This window comes from Helicoverpa zea, chromosome 30 (genome assembly GCF_022581195.2).
Source record: "Helicoverpa zea isolate HzStark_Cry1AcR chromosome 30, ilHelZeax1.1, whole genome shotgun sequence".
NCBI lineage: Eukaryota > Metazoa > Arthropoda > Insecta > Lepidoptera > Noctuidae > Helicoverpa > Helicoverpa zea.
The window spans coordinates 2,695,558-2,713,308 of NC_061481.1; the positions used below are offsets into that span (position 1 = coordinate 2,695,558).

General features: G+C 36.0%; 1 protein-coding gene across 2 annotated transcripts in view; it reads right to left on the reverse strand.

Annotated features, from left to right (window-relative positions):
* The window catches only part of LOC124644501 (monocarboxylate transporter 12), a 61,738-nt gene extending 44,080 nt beyond the window's left edge, over window positions 1-17,658 (reverse strand). For both annotated transcript variants that reach the window (XM_047183919.1, XM_047183920.1), the window contains exon 1: window positions 17,451-17,658. The gene's annotated coding sequence lies outside the window, so the exon portion shown is untranslated. The remainder of the gene's footprint in view (window positions 1-17,450) is intronic.
* Window positions 17,659-17,751: the final 93 nt, after the last annotated feature.

Here is a 17,751-nt window from a genome sequence, read left to right on the forward strand (position 1 = left end):
TGCATGAAAACAGGTGTATGATCACGTGACTACATGCCTAGGTGCTATTTAGTTGTGTTTAAAAAGTTAAATAAAACACTGGTCAAGTGCCGTTAGGTACTAGTTTCGAGCAAAAAAACTAAAATATTAAGTTTGTTGTAAGGCCAAAACATATGCCTAGCCTATTCCTAAATGTTGAAGTTGGCTTCGAGTCTTGTCGGATATAGCTGAACATCAGTGTGACTATCGGATCTCCTCAACCCAGTAAGCTGGGCAACCCAATACCCCTTGGTAAAAGTGTTTGTCAGAGTTACTGGCTTCTGACTTACTTCTGACTTCCAAAATACGGAGGAACTCTCTCCATGACCGATCCGAGAGGCTTTGACTAAGGCACTCGCTATTCTCATTCGTCATTATACCTGTCAAATATTTTAATGCAATAATGGTATGTAACCCTTCATACGCTAGTTCGAGTCGCAATACACCATCACATTCCTATCCGTATTTAATTACACACAGAGCAAAACCCAGTAAAATGAAGGCCACATTCTATCCCCGACTTATCATTTAATGGCGTGACGTCACTTGACACAATTTGATGAGCAAACATCAGATGTTTGTGTGACTGTCATTTTATCTCGTGTTTATTGTTCCGCTTGGCAACTGTATTGAGAATTGTGTAAAAGTCTAAATTAATTTATTGTAATATTTTATGGAAATCGAGGTTTTATGACGAGGTTCAATCGGTGTGCGGCACTTTGACACACTTAAATGTATCTTCTGGTCTACTCGTTCTAAGTAGGCAGTCCGCGAAACTGCAACTTTTGTGCGAAACACTTGAGGAGCGCCGACTCGTAAAATTTTATTTTTCGGGAACAATTTTAGTAGAAATGGCATTTTGGCAAACGTAGGATGTAAGCTGTGATTAATTGAAGAAAGTGGCGAGCAGATGATGCATAATTTCATGATGCAAAGGATGGTTGAGACCTATGGAAGGATGGTCGCCAGTCAATCAATCGGCAGTTAACAGTAATAGACTGATATGATGAAGAAAACACATGACAGATACTTCGAAACTCTTGAAAATGCTGCTACTACGAATGACAGAGAGAAATGGAAGGGGAATTCTTATTGCGCCGACCTTAAATAAAATTGGGAAGAGGGCAGGAAGCAATACTGTATTTTTGGTGTGAAAGCGTGACATTCAGATAAAGTCACTTTCACATTTTTTAAGGATTGTTTTACAGTCTGAGATTTACCCACACAAAAATCACATGAGATGAATATAAGGAAGTTAAATTATATTATTTATGAAGAAAACGATACCCCATTGGACTGTGAACAGGAAAAATGTTCCACGACAATAACTGAGAACATATTTCATTTAGGTATTTTTAAATATTACGAACATAAAACATGTTTACAAATTATATCTTTTTAACTGTATTGGTATTATACATTGGTAAAACAAGGTAAAATAAACTGAGATTTTTACGAGATTACCATTATTTACACAAGACCTATTTACTATTTTTAACTAGCCGTCTTCCCGCGGTTTCACCCGCGTCCCGTGGGAACTACTGCCCGTACCGGGATAAAATATAGCCTAAGGCATTAAGGAAGATTTTAGCTATCTATCACTGAAAGAATTTTGGAAATCCGACCAGCGGTTTCAAAGATTACCCTCTACATACAAACTTACATCCTACTAATATTATAAACGCGAAAGTTTGTATGTATGGATGTTTGTTACTCTTTCACGCAAAAACTACTGAATGGATTTTAATGAAACTTTACAATAATATAGCTTATACATCAGAATAACACATAGGCTACAATTTGTAAACATATTGTTCGAAATACTAAACCTGCGCAGACGAAGTCGCGGGCACCAGCTAGTTTATAATATTAGTATGGATGAAAGTTTTGAAAGAATATTTGACTCATATATGTACCAGCTTCTGCACGCGGTTTCACAGCTTCCCGGATAAAATATAGCCTATGTGTTACACTGAGCTGCAAGCTAAGTTTCATCAAAATCCATCCAATAGTAATAAATCTATTGATACTCTCCCGTTTGTATTATTTGTAGTATTAGGACGTTGGTAAAACTTGCTGATACATACTCTCCCATAGCGACAGTTTGAACTAACTTAGGGATCTATCAGACAGAGAGCGTTCTGCGTTCGCGTTCTGCGTTCGAGCTCTACTACTACTACTACTTTACTTGACCGAGGCAAAACTGACCGCTTGGACGCTTGACCGCGTGACCGCTCCCTGTCTGATAGATCCTTTAAAATTATTTTCTGCACAACGCTTCGCGCAATATTCCGAGACGACAAAAAATTTGATGAGAACTACAAAGATAATTAACGCACTGTCCCTACCATTTAAAGACCCCAAGCAAGCGTTATGGAATTGTCCCATCGTTTCCCCGACTGTCAACAAGTCAATTGAATGAAATTGACCGTTATGATACTTATCAACGTCTTAAATGTTTTGACCCATTTCGGTTCTGCTGTGAGGGTGTGTCCTGTATGGACGAATCAAGGCGAACGCGATACAAAGCGAATTCAAATATGATATGGATGCTACGTCGTAGGATACTTACGTAGGATACTTCAAAAGAAAATCGACTGTTTGTTGATTTCGCGAAAATCATGAACCATAAATAGACGGTTGAATTTTTCGCAGATAATGACGTGGACAGACGACCTTATAAAGGTCTTACAATCGCCGGAAGACGCTGGACGCAGGTCGCCTCCAACAGGTATCTGTGGAGATCTAAGGAGGAGGCCTATGTTCAGCAGTGGACGTCCTATAGCTGAGATGATGATGATGACTTTCTGTTGCTGCTATAAAAAAAGATATTGAAATGTACAAACAAAAAAATGTTTAATCTTTATTCTATAAGTATATATACTGTTACTGTTACAGCCTTTTTATAGTCCCACTGCTGGGCGCAGGCCTCCTCTCACACGGAGAAGGATTGAGGCCAAAACTGCGATTATTCAACTGTTTCTGCCTTCATAGTTCGTTAAGATTTTGCATACATATGGATTCATTATACTTTCTTCTAAACAAGACGAATTTACGGCTGTATTTTATACTGCTGTATAACCACTCAAGCGTTCGCGTGCGACACCTCTGACGTGTAAATCCAAAACACTGTATCTCAAAAGTACCTTTTTCGTGTAAAGGGCTATTAAAACTTTTTTTGATTTTTGGTTTGTTTTCTTAATATATTAAAAATAAAGTATATAGTAATAGGTACCAAATTATAGGCATTTTTACGTCTAATCTAACCATCTTAATTTTACAACCATACGATCCATACAATAAGACTTAACTAAGTAAACGTGTATTGCCCCAATAAAACTAAGATTTATTTATCCGATTGTTTGAGCAGAACACTGTATATTTAGTTACAGTGTATTGGTTTTATGAGAACAGAGCCAATGGATCATACAAAAACACTGTATTTTCAAATACAGTGTATTACCTTAACAATAATAAGTATTTATGAGGATGTCCGAATGAATTTACATTGACAATTTTAAATACTTACAGTTACAAAGTGTTATAGGGGTGTTAAATTTTGTTTGGGTCCACTTATGTCAAAAATAATAAAACAGAATTTACATTAAAAATTATTTATTTGTTATAATAAAATGAATCAAATCTTACATTATAATCAAACGAAAAATTACAAATAAAATCAAACATTTCAAAAATAAAATCAAAAATACTTGAATAACAAAAGCTCAACTTAGACTTCTCCAAACATCAATTATTATTTCTTAATTCTTACTTATTTCTTAGGTAGAATAACCGTTGCAGTAAAATTAAAATTAACATAACAAAACTAAAAAAAAAAAATGCAAATTAAATACAAAAAATTCAATAATGAGATCAAGTTTTTATTAGTAATCAGTCTGTAAATTACTTAGAAGTTATATTAAATCAGTATCAATGTGTTCGTCAAGATCGGGTGATTCCGAGACAACAAGATTTTCATAAAAAAATGTTCTTGTTTGAGGTATTGACTTGCACAAGTCTAATAACTCTTTTTTTTTAATCTCGCTAATACCTCTGGGTTGACTCTCCTTAGGTATGTCTTCCAAAAGATCATTTACTCCGTTTGATATTTTTGCCCGCAATATTATTTCTATTTTCTTTTTCAAAAAAAATATCTCTTTAAATTCAGCATTGTAATCATTCTTAACAAATATTGTTACATTATTTCTTCTAAATTCGATTACTTTAAGGTTATGTATGTTATATTCTTTGGGAAATGCTACTTTGGAATCATTACTAAACATTATCATATTTTGGTGACCTAATAAGTCGACTTGCATGTTTTTTCGTGAACTTTTAATTGTACATATAAAATCATCTATATCGTAGACTTGTCCCTTAGATTTCAATTTTTTTGTGATTGCGGCGTGTACAGCATCAGCGGCCATAAAGGTGTGTCCTGGTTCAAAGTATTCCAGAGTAATTTTGTCTATATTTGTCATTTTATCATTAATAACTCTTATCAAAGCAGACAATAGTATCTTATTTTTATTTTGTGCATTACAATTATCCAAGAAAAATGTTACGGACTTCAGGTCTCTGCAATATTTTCTAAGAAAATGGGTGTACGTAGAAGCAACATTGTGAGCTTTTCTACCACTTTCTCCCTCATGCCAAACGGCACAGACAGCCTGTTTGTTTTTTCCCGGAGGCACAAATGATTCATTGAAAAGTACGAGTTTTCTTGAAAAAAAGTATTCTTTTGTAGTTAACAGTGGCATACAAATAGCTTTTTGCATATCTACAGTATACAGCACGTCTCGTCCTTCTGAATTTTCACACTTTTCTTCTATTGCTTTCAAATCTCTTCTTGAATCTCTTTTGTTTTCTAAATGTTTGCCTATATCTATACAGTCAGTACAATTACACGGTAGAGGTAATGCTTTATGTTTTACCTCGTGGTTTCTACATTTTGTACAAATATCTTGAGCTGGCTCTGCTGTAGAAAGATTGAGCTGTTTGATCATCTGGTGAAAATGTGCCCAACTACAAACTTTCAGGTTTTTCTCTTGACAGTATATTTGAAATTCTTTGTATATGGATGTAAAATTCACGCCTACTGGCAGATATTTTCTGTTAGGCGCATGTTTTATATTATAGTGTGATGGCATAGGATTATACTTTAATATAAAATTCTTCATTTCGTCTTCGTACTCCGCAGAATAAGCATTATAAGGTGTGTGACGACCTCTGGGATCAGGAGCAGCACTAATTTTAGGATTTTTATTTCCACTCAAGTGATTTTGTTTTAGAACAGCCTGGACTGCTTCATCGTTACTGTATCCTAAGGTATTTAAAAATAATGTTTTGCATACCTTGAACTCATTAAGAGTCCATGTCAAAGTGTTGTGTCGCCTTGAGGTAGGACCAGCCGTTTTGGTTGCCGTGGACATTTTATGCACCTGTCTTGATAAGTAATCCCGTCGTCTCTGTCTGTCCATACTCCAAAACTGACTGTGAATGGTCTCTCTGTTGGATTCAGAGATGTTAACAGAACAGTTTTTTTTGCAGTTTTGGCAAGAAGGTCTCATGGGATGCTTTTTTGCTTGATTTTCCAAAATAACGTTAGGGTCTCGGCATCTTTTGACTGGTGGAGAATAAGTTTCTTCTAGTGTTTCACACGGAAATACAGCACTTGACGTATCGAGACACTCTACGTTGGAAGTAGAAGAGGGCGCCGCGTCTACATTAATTACGGGTCCAGTATCAGAATGGAATGATGGACTCTCTGCGCAGGGTTGGCTACTTAAATCCTTGCATAATTCTTGATTGGTACTAGAAGCAGGTACGGGTAATAAATCAACGTAGTTGACGTCGCCACCAAGATTGTCGGCAATACACTCATTTATTTGAGATTCACTAAGGGGTATCAAGGGGCTTATATTACGTGAATCGAATGCATATGTGGAACAATCATATTCAATGCTACCACAATCGTATGATGTATTGATACCAGGACGCTCCTTATTAATGCCGGTGATATTCTCTTTTTCATTCAACACACTGTTTAATTCTGAAGCCATTGTGGTACATGATGAGTTGTTGTGATGTTGTTTATTGCTTTGTGACAATTTCACTAATAATCTATTTCGATACCCACTCATTGTTATTATTTATAAACTCGTTTAAACGCACAAACGAAAATCTATCGAAAGTAGGTACGCGCCATCGATCAAAACACGCGCGTCCGAGCAAGCAATGATTCACGACTGACTACTAACCGTTGAGCCCTCGCTCCACCCCCCGCGCGTCTTGCAAGTATTACGCGCAGAGAAGTGTCGCCGCGCGCGGCGTGTCAAGATTGTTTGGGTATCGAAAACACTGTATCTAAAGCTTTCGGCTATTCGCGCGTAAAATGTTTTGCCAACACACTGTAACTTCAATTACAGTGATATGCCAAACTAAACCATAAATGTAACTAAAATACAGTGTTTTTTAGGTGCTCCTATCTCCTTCTATGTACTTTAAAATGAAAAAGTAATATTATAGAGATATGTAACTGCCTCGAAGGAATCAAATGAGCGCTATTAAGGCAAAAGACTGTAACTCGAGTTACAGTGTTTTGGATATACACGGTAGACCTGTCAACACCTCGTACGTTCACGCGCTCGATCTGTGTTGAATCGCGTCGAGCGCCCCATGCCGTTACCGATTTAAAGTGTATTTTCTAGCAAACTATTGCAGCTATAGCAAAGTAAAATATACCAGTATAAAGCTGAATTATTAATGAATCAAAATATGTACTAATTAAAGTACAGAAATCAATCACAAATGCATAAAAAAAAGTTGAACTTAACAGAACAGGCTAAATTCAAGCAAAATATTTGTTTTAACAAGTTTTAACTAAACGTTATTTAACTTTTCTCATTGATTTATACTTATTATTAAACTAGATTAAATAAGCTTTTTTTTGATACCAATATTATATATACTTGGAATGAACAGTGTAGCACATTAAACCAAAACAAACAAGGCATTCCCGCAGCAATCTGTTATCGCCTCGGATGACAAAATGACGAAAAAAACGTTAAATCCTAACTATTTCCGTTTCTTTTTTCCTCATATTTTTTTTATACATTAATTATGACCTATTCTCTTAATTTCAAGAAGAATTTTATTAAAATATAGAATTTAACACACAAAAACTTAACGAAAAACTGGTACTCAAAGGCAGTTCTCGCATGCCGACTTTATTTAAATGTAAAGACAACCTATCAAATTTTGGATTGATAGCACTTATGAATATTTTGAAAGAATGAATCTTGAGGATTATTTTAATATATAACACTAATACAGTAGGATGATAAATAAATGAATAATTAAATATTAAATGTAAAGTTCCTAAACACTTCACAAAACTTGACACACAGTTTGTAAACAATTATTTTTTATATTCTTGCTGTACCTGGCATACTGTTTTACCGACCCATAGACGCGTTATTTAATACAGATCCATCTAATGTAACATTCGTAAAGCTCTTTGAAACTTGTCATAGATAAAAATTCGTTTGAAGTGCACAAGTCAAAGAGGCTGCTATAGTCGCCCGGACGCTTAACGCCAAAAATTTTTGGGCGACTATAGTCGCCCGGACGCTTGAGTGGATAATAAAAACTGTAATTATTCATCTCGAGCTATGAGTCATACATCACGCGGTGTATACACGCCCATAATATAGTAAAATGTGTATGTTATTTATTACATATACAAGCTGTTGATTTGCATCCGTGCCATATTCAAGGACGTAATTATGCTAGTGATTCTCGACCCAAATCAACAAAAAAATTGGTACGTAATTTTTTTTCGGAATTCATTCAATGTCATCTAGCCCTATTTGAACTTGGCGCGTGTGTTACTGGCCTTAAAACCATGCTGCGCCTCGACACAAACGCAAACACAAAGCATACGCAACGATCATTCATAATTTTCATTCATAAAATTGGATTACTTCTGAAATACTACGACATTACAATGACAAAAAAAGCAGTACATATTAGCTATTTCCCGTCCACTGTAATTCCAATCGATTATTTACGTATTTTATGACCTCCTCCTGAAGTATGGCACAAATGCAAATCAACACCTTGTATATGTACATAATGTATGTACATATATAATCAACGTACGTACACAGTCGATAGGCGAGGACACGTTGTGATAAAACTACTACTATGTGGTATTTGATACAATTTCATCATACATATGAATCCTTATTTTCTGAAGCATTCTGGGTTAACACATTGTCGGTTAACCCAGTTTCTGAAGCATTCTGGGTTAACCCAAAACTGTGAAATATTTTTTCAAATAGTTTCGGAGCCTTTAAGGATACTTACGAAGAAACAACAAAATGAAAAAAGATGAAATTCAGGTGTAGCCAAGCAAGCGGCCTCAACCTAGATACAAAATTTTAGACCTAACTATAAAAAAAACTGAAAGTAATAAACGTTACGGTCCAAACCATCCAAAATACTAACGGTGAATTTCTAAAACTAATCTATCCGTTCATTTCCGATTACAGAATTAATTTAGATCCATAGAAATTATGTCAAATTACACAAAACAATGGGTTTATAGGTTTTAGAAATTCGCAGTAGGTAAATCGATCAAAATAATTATACCAAATAATCTTGGAGAAATTATTTAGAAAGGTGAACATTGAAACGGTTACAGCTTCAGCACAATTTCAGCATGACGAAAGAAATCCGATACAGTCCTTGTGTATCAATGGATGGTTCTACTTTTTCTTATCAAATCAATATACGTTTATTCTCAGGCTGCATTGGCCCACAGACCTTAAAAACGAACATACATTATATTATATTATACATATAAAATTGTTAGTGTATATCTTAGCGAGTAAGCAGCAGATGTAATCACCTAACAAGCTCTAGAGTCAGAGTTTTCTCAAAATCCCCCCTCAACCCAGTTACCCGGGCAGGTTAGACTGGTGTCAGACTTACTGGCTTCTGACTACCCGTAACGACTGCCAATGTTTATTTAGTCAACAAACTTCTAAAAACTTTCATGTAAAAAATGAATTTTCCAGGCGTTTTTGCAAGTAGGTAAGAAATATGGTAGTTTACTTTATCCCAAGGTATATTTCAGTTTTGAATTGCTAACTTGAACCGATTTAAATGTTGTTTTGCATGCAATAAATCTAAAAATCGAATAGTTCATTGTTTAGTATACAAGTATATAATGTATTGTTCAGAATACATAATTCATTAAACAGGTACCTAGATAATAAATTATGTATGCTTAACTAAGTGAGTTACCATACTAAGATTTAAATGTGAAAGTTGCTAAGGAGAATTTTATCGAAGTACTAGCTTCCGCCCGCGGTTTCGCCCGCGTCGTGTTCGGTTATATCGCGTTTCCAAGAGAATTCTTCAAAAGTCCGGGTTAAAAACTATCCTATGTTCTTTCTCATGGTCAACTCTATGTCTGTACCAAATTTTATTACAATCAGTTCAGTGATTTAGACGTGAAAGCGTAACAGACAGACAGAATTACTTTCACATTTATAATATTAGTAGGGACTAATAGTTTTCCAATCTCACCGATATATAATACGACATAGGTCATGTATCATTCTAAGTAGCTTATGACGTTGAACTGACAATACGATTAACATGAGACATAAATTAATGCTTTCGTCAGCAAAAATGTTCGGAACACAAGGTCAGGGCCTTATTACCACTATGGAACAAAAATTATGTAATTTGATATTGCTGAATTGCGTATTTTCTAATAGTTATCTCATTAAATGACCCCTCCCGCTGTGGGTGCAGCGTGAGGGAGTGTCAGACTCTTACTGACTGAAACCCATCATGTTCCTTCTTAAGCCCTTTATGTACCAGCGCCGCGGTAACTCGCGCGAACAATCCCGCAGCCCCTAGCAAAAGACCTCGGACGAGCAAACTGAAGTCTAGATATATCTGTCTTTTCCCAACTATGTCGGGGTCGGCTTCCAGTCTAACCAGATGCAACTGAGTACCAGTTGGCCACAAGAAGCGACTGCCTATCGGACCTCCTCAACCCAGTTATCCGGGCAACCCCCCTAGGCAAGACTGGTTATCAGACTTACTAGCTTCTGATTACCCGTAATGACTGCCAAAGATGTTCAAATAACAGCCGGGACCTACATTTTAATGTGCCATCCGAAACACAGTCGTTGGTGTCTAAGATAAACTTAGAAAGTACATACAAACTTAGAAAAGTTGCATTGGTACTTGCCTGACCTGGAATCGAGAGGTTGGTTCTTTACCCACTAGGCCACCACGACTTTTTGTGTGTAAAACGATGTAATGTAATGTAATCCCGAGCCTTTTTCCAACTATGTTGGGGTCGGCTTCCAGTCTAACCAGATGCAGCTGAGTACCAGTATGCCACAAGGAGCGACTGTCTACAGTACTGCCTACAGTTTATCGTGCCTTCCGACCAGTATTACATAAGCAAGCGAGAATAACACAACAATTGTAAAGCAACAACATTTCTATTATGTTTGTTAAGGGGTAAATGATTGGCTACAATTGTGTTTACATCCGCCCACTGAACGTTCATTGAGCCGAGTATGTCTTAGTCACAGAATAAAATTACTAGCGGAGGCGACATGACAGAAAATCGCATAAGAAAGTAGCGCGACAACATGCGGGTGCGAGGAGGACGAGGAACGTTACTGTCTTCACCCTTACACGCCTTCTTTGGATCCAATCATTTTTTGTTAAACCAAAAATCGTTGACAGATGTCTCAAAGAACCCGAACGACTCGCTAGTTCACTCGTAACTGATCGTTTTGGTCATGGCCACCGTATTCATTTGCCCTAGAAGACGGCGCATGACTTACGTTGTGGCATCTCCGCTAATCTCTCCTAACTCCATGGTTTCACTACACGCCATAGACTATGGATCCCACTGCCGTTCGATAGATTGTAAATATGACGGAATATGTATTCAAAAAACGATCACCCCGTACCCATCAAACTCATATTTTAATAAACAAACCCTCAATATTTTGAAAACTGTTTTAAAACCAAGGAACACCACGAATGCCGATGATGAAGTTGAAAATTTATCTATAACTGGTTTCCAAGAGAACTCTTCAAAAGTCCGGGACAAAAACTATCCTGTTCTTTCTCAAGGTCAACTCTATCTCTGTACCAAATATTAAAATCAGTTCAGTGGTTTAGACGTGAAAGCGTAACAGACAGACAGAGTTACTTTCGCATTTATAATATTAGTAGGGATAATTTAGTTTGTGCCTCGGCTACTCTTCAATGAATGGAAACCTTCATTGTTCTCGCACCATACAATATACTATTTTTTCTAGATCCTTCTGATCTACATAGCAACATAGTAATACTACTTAAATCCTTTGTTAACCCAAAGGTAAATAAACTTTACTATCAACACAAAAATCAAACAGAAACCACCTTTAGATACCTTGATATAAAGGTCATTTTCACTTCGACAATTACTAAAGGACCTATAGTTTTGCAAAATTCTACCTTATTGTAAGTATGATAAAGTCCATATTTCCTTAACAAGCGACTACTCATCACATACCTGTCAGATTACTGATATAATGAAGGCAAATTCAACCTTAAGGACAAAAGAGTAAATTACATTTTTGTTTACACAAGGCAGGAGTAAAACAAACAGTTGACTGCTCGAGTGTTGTGATTACCATCTGTGAATATCGAGTGTCGATGTGACGTCACATTTAATGAGTTCAGACACGCTATGTTTACTGAAGAAAATAATGAAAGTATTATTAAGATAAATAAATATAATTTGCGTGATGAAGAAAATGAAAGTCGTGGTGGCCTAGTGGGTAAAGGACCAACCTCTCAAGTATGAGGGCGCGAGTTCGATCCCAGGTCAGGCAAGTACCAATGCAACTTTTCTAAGTTTGTATGTACTTTCTAAGTATATCTTAGACACCATTGACTGTGTTTCGGATGGCACGTTAAACTGTAGGTCCCGGCTGTCATTGAACATCCTTGGCAGTCGTTACGGGTAGTCAGAAGCCAGTAAGTCTGACACCAGTCTAACCAAGGGGTATCGGGTTGCCCGGGTAACTGGGTTGAGGAGGTCAGATAGGCAGTCGCTTCTTGTAAAGCACTGGTACTCAGCTGAATCCGGGGGCCCGATTCTCCTAAGTTAATAATGTCAAAATCGAGTAGAAATTGAATCGCAATATGATCGCAATAGCAGTTTTAACCATATCGGGCATTCTGCTACTAATAAAAGACCAATCGTATTCGATTGACATTTGATTGGTGTGCGATTGGTCTGCTTTTTTTTTAACTTTGGTCTATACGGAAGTTTGCTGTACAATCATTTTGCAATCGTAAATCATTTGCAGACAAAATGATTCATTATTGAATGACAGAAAAGGATAAAAACGTTTATTTCAAAGAAAAAATAGCGGAATGCCACATACGCTTCAATCGTAATCGAGTCGGGATCGGATATCAGTCGAATCGAGTTGAACGTGAATCGTATGACGCTTAAGTAAAATTATGAGAATCGGGGCCCTGATAGACTGGAAGCCGACCCCAACATGATTGGGAAAAAGGCTCGGAGGATGATGGATGATGAAGAAAATGAAAGGCGGGTTTTTATTGAGATGCAACAAATGATTGTCACTATGAGTTTAAAACTATCATTTCATCGTCAGCCTTTTTATCGTCCCACTGCTGGGCTTCTTCTCATACAGAGAAGGAAAGAGCATTAATGACCACGCTTAATCTAGAATTCTAAACGCATTTAGAATAGCTACATTCGTACCTACTTGCCTGACCTGGAATGGAACCCATACCTACTCGAGAAGCTGGTGATTTAACCACGACTAAGATTTCCAAACTATACTTTTTAAACAGCATTGAAACTTTTTTTTGCATGACAAAAAAAAGCAATTATAAAAGTAATGACTAGACATCGGATTATATGCATTTGCATGTTTGCATATGCAAATGCATATTATGCTATTATTTTAGCGTTATTGCATATTTTGGTACTTTTTCATTGATAGTGCTTATTTCAGTCAGTTTGACAGTTCAGAAGCCATTGCAATTAATTCAAGCCAGCAGGCATTTGAGGATTCTTCAATTAAACAAAATATTGCTCTTATTGCAACACACTTCAGCAATATACCCGATGCCAATGAGAGACTAGAAACTAAAAACCTTCCTCTGTGCCTTGGAAATATTAGACAAAATGATTGAACAGAGTAACGCCCTTCCGAATTCACTTTCAGAAAATGTTCGTGGCTAATTAAATGCTGTTTTGTATAAAAACCCGAGTCTCGAAGCAATAAAAAAAGTTAACGCATTTATCAATGGCAGCGGACAAACTCTATACCTGAAGAGGTCTCGGCAGAAATGGCGCCAAATTTCAAGTTCTGTCATTTTCAGCCTATAAATTAATTTTAAGTGACAAACGTCTCAAAGCGGCAGAAAACCTTGAAAAATATGTAATTGTATATTGTCACAAGAATTACAACTAATAGTACCTCTATGTATATTTAAATATATGTTGTGAAAATAAAAGTTAATTCTATTAGTGGTTTTTTAAAAGTGCATATTTTGTGCATATTTCTCTCTTTTTTAGTGCATATTTGCATGCATATTTTGGCATTTTGATAGTGCATATAATCCGATGTCTAGTAATGACTATTATTTATTTAAAAATTAAAATAAAACATCGATAAATTGCCAACACGGTTTAAAGTCCATCACTATTCGAATATAAACATTATAATGTCAAGCAAAAAAAATCGTAAAACTGGTTCCTTTTCCAAACAGTTGGATTGGATCGGACAATGACTCGAAAAAAAAAACATTTATATGCCAACTAGCTTCCGCCCGCGGCTTCGCCCGCGTCAAGTTCGGTTATATCGCGTTTCCAAGAGATCTCATCAAAAGTCCGGGATAAAAACTATCCTATGTTCTTTCTCGAGTTCAACTCTATCTCTGTACCAAATTTTATTAAAATCAGTTCAGTGGTTTCGACGAGAAAGCGTAACAGACAGACAGACAGAGTTACTTTCGCATTTATAATATTAGTAGGGATTTTCATCACGTACTTTAGTCTCGTTCATCTAGTAGTCGCATAGGACGACTACTGTGTACGGGGTCTCTATTTGGAATCCCTGGTCGGGTCGAAATAGCTTTGTGGGTTTTAGGAACTTTAACAAAGCAGCCCATAGTTTGGGAGTTGGTGATTGATACACCCGTGCATCGGAGAGCACGTTAATGTCGGTCCTGCGCCTGATCTCTTTCCAGTGGTGTCGGATTGTCGTCCCATCGCGCTATGAGAGTGAAAGAATAGGGAGTGCACCTGTGTCCAAGCAAATGCTCGTGCACTATAATATGTCCTGCGCAGCTGGCTGATCTCCTTAAGTGAGAACAGCCGCCGTAACCGAACACGGCCTTGGACATCATTTAAATATAACAAAATGGAGTTGAAAAGGCCTGTATAAAAACATAGATATTTTCCATCAACAACGAAGCATATTATATTACATTTCACTAGAACAAATTAGTCATAGTACTAAGAACTTAATCATTTACTCAGAATTCTCTATTGTGTGAATTTAACAACCATTACAAAAGAGTTCTTATTTCTACCTAATTAACAAACCTCATTTGTAAACATAATTGGGTATTAGTAATAAAGGCTAATCAATGGAGAAGGTAATTAAATTAGGTAATCACTAGTCATATTCTTCTTTCTTTGAACATCCTTGGCAGTAGTTTGTAGTAGTCTCGAGTCGACTGATTAAAGGTAAAGGAAAACATCTTGAGGTAACCTGTACTATAAGTCTGGAACCACCAACCCGCATTGAGCAAGCGTGGTGATTAATGCTCAATCTTTCTCTGTGTGAGAGGAGGCAGCAGCCCAGCAGTGGGACGATAAATGGCTGATAATGATGATGACTGTTGCCATGATTACAAAGGGCTCCAGAAAGAATAAAGGTAGGCAAGAACTACTTAGGGGATGGTTAAATATTACATGCTCTCTGGGGCCATATATCTTTTTAACAGTGAAATAATTTTTCATATATCTACGCCTATGACACTCACAAATTATATGATACCAGCTTCCGTCCGCGGCTTCGCCCGCGTAGAGTTCGGTTATATCGCGTTTCCAAGAGAATTCTTCAAAAGTCCGGGATAAAAACTATCCTATGTTCTTTCTCAAGGTCAACTCTATCTCTGTACCAAATTTTATTAAAATCAGTTCAGTGGTTTAGACGTGAAAGCGTAACAGACAGACAGAGTTACTTCCGCATTTATAATATTAGTAGAGATTCTAGTGTCAAAAGTATTTATAAACTTTGTTCTGTTGATTTAGGGATTTCCCCTTACTTACATCACAAACTTGACCTCTATAATATTTGTATATTCGGCAAAGAATGTTAAATATTACATCATACATTTCATATGCCAAGCTTATCAACACATTTTTTGTTGATTTTATGAAAAACCTTAAAATAAATAAAAATAACACAGACTAAGTAATAAAAAAACGTTAAGAACCAATTGAACTTGCATGTGTATTGTCTGTTTCATCAATAGACGAAAAAAAAGACATGTTTACTGACTTACTATCATAGCAGCCCAGTGTCAGAGAGACAGTTAAATATATTAGGGAAAATCAAAACTGTTTTAAATGTCTGAAATTTTCAATCTGCCTTTAGCAAGTATGGCCTTTATTGAGCATTGATCACCATACTTGCTCTTCTCCTTATGAGAAAAGGCCTGGCCCTAATATATATGGGCAAATATACATTTTCACAAAAGAAAAAGTTTACAAAAACACATATAACATACAGGTCAAACTAAGAACCTCTGTTTTTTGAAGTTGGTTAAAAATAATAATTATGAGACACAACTAAATAGTTTTATTATCTCAACTTTGCTTAAATACAATTCTTATTATCTATTAAAAAGGCAATCTAATCTTTAAAATGTTAAGCATACAGTCAGTTACTAAAAATAATTTATTTTAATTGCCTATCTCGAGTTTAGAAAGGTGAATGACCAGAGTGCATGGAACTTTTTCGAAAATATTTCAACATAAATGGTATACTAGCAGTTTTCCTGCGGTTTCACCCGCGTCCCGTGGGAACTACTGCCCGTACCGGGATAAAATATAGCCTATGTTACTCGGGAAGAGTGTAGCTTTCCAACAGTGAAACAATTTTTCAACTCAGTTCAGTGGTTTTGGAGCCAGAAACAAACAAAAAAGTGTTTCCTCTTTGATTTCTAACACTTACGCGAATATTAGACATTTAAATAAAACTACTTTTACGGATTTTATCGCGGTTATATTAATATTATTTAATCCCGACGTTTCGGATCCTTTACAGCATCCATGGTCACGGGCAGACTAAGGTGTTGGTCGTCTTGATATATTAGTTACAAACAGCTACCCTACATTTTGTTGATTATTATTGAATCGGATTGTCAATATAAATAAATTTGACAATCCGATTCAATATAACCGCAATAAAATCCGTAAAAGTAGTTTTATTTAAATGTTTCCTCTTTATTCAATTAGTATATAGATGTATTTGGAGTAAAACATTTTTGCCATGTTATTCACCCACATATGTTTGTAATTTACAAAGGATTGGCTCAATGCCAATTTCCTTTTAGTCTCAATATTATATCCCAGAAAATTAAACTCAAAAATACTATAAAGAAGTTTTTACTCAGACTGTATGACTTTTACTTGTGCTTTATCTCCTATTTGAAAAAAAAATAGGTACCAAAGAGTTGCCAAGGAGGTAAGTACTTGTAACTACAATGGCAGTTCTTCATTGATACATTTTCTAACTTATAATGAATAAAACAATGAAAGTAGTGTTATATTTTACGATATGAACACGTTTTAGAACAATAAAGTCTACATTTATACAACCTACAGTCTCTGAAGCACTACAAAGAAGAAAAATGTTGTGAAATCATAGTTGGTAAGTACGTAAGTTGTAAAAGCAACTTTGCAGCGATTAATACAGAGATTCAAGGAGAATTTCCATTGCAAAACAAATCAATTACTTTTAAGAAACTTTGTCATACAATTTCACATTATATTTGAATCATTATTACGAAAAAAGTCCGTGTATAAAAATGTGGCGAGCATAAACAAACATTACTTTTTCAAAGGACTTCGAAAAGTAGCAAAGGCGTGCAAAATTCGCCCTAATACTCCGGGCGTGGTGGTATAGTGTATCCAAAATACTTACTGATTGTATAATTACAAATGATCTTTGCCCAAGTACAGTTCTATGCATAATAATATGCGAAACCAACTTTCCATATCGAACCAAGAATATTAATTAAAACCAAGGGACGCACACTGATATTTAAATAAAAATACGTACCAAATAACGTTGAGCAGCGAATACGACGAAAAAACGTAGTTCTAAATGAATAAAAACACACAAGTCGAACACAGACACACACGCGAACTCACAGTCTTGTCACAAAATGTTATCGTAACTAAAATAGTTGAAAAAAAATGGGTATTTTTGTGAAATTACGACAGACACCCGTCATCTCCCATCATTTTACGAGGAATGAAATGAACGATATTGAATGAATGAATCAGCCATCAACAATACGCGGAGATTTTTTGGCCATTCATCGGCGCGTTCCGGCTAAACAGAAATGCAATTTTTAACA